Genomic DNA, 1769 nt, shown 5'->3' on the forward strand with positions numbered 1-1769 from the left:
GGAACCTACTCAAACAACGTTCACAGGACCTTCTGTATGTTTTAACAACTTTTTAAACTTCTCATAAAGAAACTCTTATTTCCTGGCATGACTACTATGGGTCAAGCATGTTTTTTTCTCTTATGAAATGGAGAGAAAAGTAAAATTAGCATTGTCTTTCCTCTTTTCCTCAAAATACAGCTGTAAAGAGTGAGACACCTGTGCAGAGCCCTGGATGGGAATGTGTCAGCAGCTAAGGTCTCATCACTAAGGGGCCTGGCTTTATGTCATGTTTTCTTCAATCTCCATAGCCCATAGACTTGATTGACTCTCAACATTGTACTTCCTTCTGATTTCTAGTTAAACCTACCACACTTGATATGGATTAGGCTTTTCATGCTGGACATTGTATTTTCCACATTTCCAAACTCTCCTGATCTAGGAGACAAATGCCGTTAATAGTAACAAATGCCAGAATAGTTAACACAGAGAGACATGTTAGATGTTACTAAAAGTCTCATATCTGAAGTAAGTACCTACCATGTTATTTAGTTTGATCATTGCTGTGATCAATGCTTGACACAAACATTCTGGAGGGGGAAAGATTTATTTTGTTTAGTTTCATGGTGGGAACAGTGTTCCAGGGATTGAACTTAGGTCTTCAAGGCTTGCATGGCAAGCACCTTTACCTGCTGAGCCATCTTGCTGTACCCAAAAATTACATGACCACAAAAGAGCCTGAGAATGTGATTCTACCAAGATTTACTTTCTGTTCTGTTTTTTTTTATTTGTTAAAACATCATCATTCTATCCAGAACATTACATGGCAGTCACTTTAACCTTGAACTATTACACATCTATACCTCGATGCCCTTGTCTGTCACCTGATTTGGAAGTTAGCAAGAGCAGACTGTGGCTTTGGGCACCTCTTTCTGACATTGAAGGTCTTTTGATAGACAGATTTCTTTGAAGAGACGTCTCTTCGGAGTCATGCGCCATTTGCAAATTGGGCTACGGGAATAATTGGTGTAGAGAGGTAGGAGAACAGTGTGTATTGGGAGAGTGGTCCTATACCATATGCAAGTTGTGACTACATCTTGGGCTGCAGGTTTCTCTGCTTGTTCTTTCCTTTGCTGTGAAGAAGCTTGTTGATCTGATGTGGGCCTACCAATTATTTCTGCTGCCATTGCGCATAATTTTGATGTCACCTGCAAAACCACTGTCAGGACAAATTAGAATTTTACAATTTAGCACTTAGTTTTATTTTTCTATGTGGTGTGAGATGGCTCCAACATCTGGTTGTCCTATCACCTTTTGCTGAATTTTCTTTACCGATTGTGTGTTTTTGGTATTCCTGCTGCAATCAGTTGACTATCTGTGAGCTTAATCCTGTATCACTCTAGGATGCTTTAATGTCTAGACTAGGATATCTAGTCTAGGATGGCCGAATATTTTGATATGAAGAAATATAAGGATACTAATGTGCTTTATTTTTTATAAGATTTTGGGGCTTTACAGAATTCTTTGTGACTCCATGGAAACTTTAAAGTTGTTATTTTCCTGAGACTGGAGGGATGGCTCAGAGGTTAAGAACAATTACTTTTCTTAAAGTAGAACCAGGTTTCATTTCCAGCACTCATATCAGGAGGCTCACAAGCATTTGAAATTCTAGCTACATGGGATCTGATATGCTCTTCTGGCCTTTGAGGTCATCTACAAAGACCTGTACATACACACAAGAACACACACACACACACACACACACACACACACACACACACACACACACA

The sequence above is a fragment of the Grammomys surdaster genome, unplaced genomic scaffold (assembly GCF_004785775.1).
Source record: "Grammomys surdaster isolate TR1022 unplaced genomic scaffold, NIH_TR_1.0 62, whole genome shotgun sequence".
Classification (NCBI taxonomy): Eukaryota; Metazoa; Chordata; class Mammalia; order Rodentia; family Muridae; genus Grammomys; species Grammomys surdaster.